A 554-nucleotide genomic window follows, 5' to 3' on the forward strand; every position below is an offset into this window, starting at 1 on the left:
AGGTTTGGATGAAATTGGCTTAGTGGTTTATGAGGAGATGTCATTTAAAGTAAAAGTTTACGGATGGACGACGGACAAAAAGCGATCACAAAAGCTCACCCTGTCACTTTGTGACAGGTGAGCTAAAAATCTAGCAAAATTAAATATATTGACCATCAAGTTCAAGTTCATTTATTGGTCAAGGTCAAGTTCAGTATGAGGCAAAATAAAAACTTGGACCTTGAAGTTCAAGGACAATTATAAGTGAGGGTCAAGTTCAGTCTTGTCAACTTGAAGATCATGTCAAAATTGTTGTTGTGTCCGAGAAGATTGGCAATCCATTGAGAAATACAAAAAAATCTGACCAACATTAATGTTTTTGGACAGCAACAGCAACAACAAGACTGTTTCAATAGCTTTTTTGTTTGATTTTTTTTTTCAATAGCTTTTTTGTTTGAAAATCTTAAGCTAAAAGGACAAGTTCCTATGCTGTATATTTTGGAGTTAATTTTGAATGCCTTTTTTCTTCTTTTATTTTATTAACTTGCCTACAGTGAAAAATGATAACAATATGG

This window comes from Ruditapes philippinarum, unplaced genomic scaffold, assembly GCF_026571515.1.
Source record: "Ruditapes philippinarum isolate M1 unplaced genomic scaffold, ASM2657151v2 ctg934_1_1_1_1, whole genome shotgun sequence".
Lineage (NCBI taxonomy): Eukaryota > Metazoa > Mollusca > Bivalvia > Venerida > Veneridae > Ruditapes > Ruditapes philippinarum.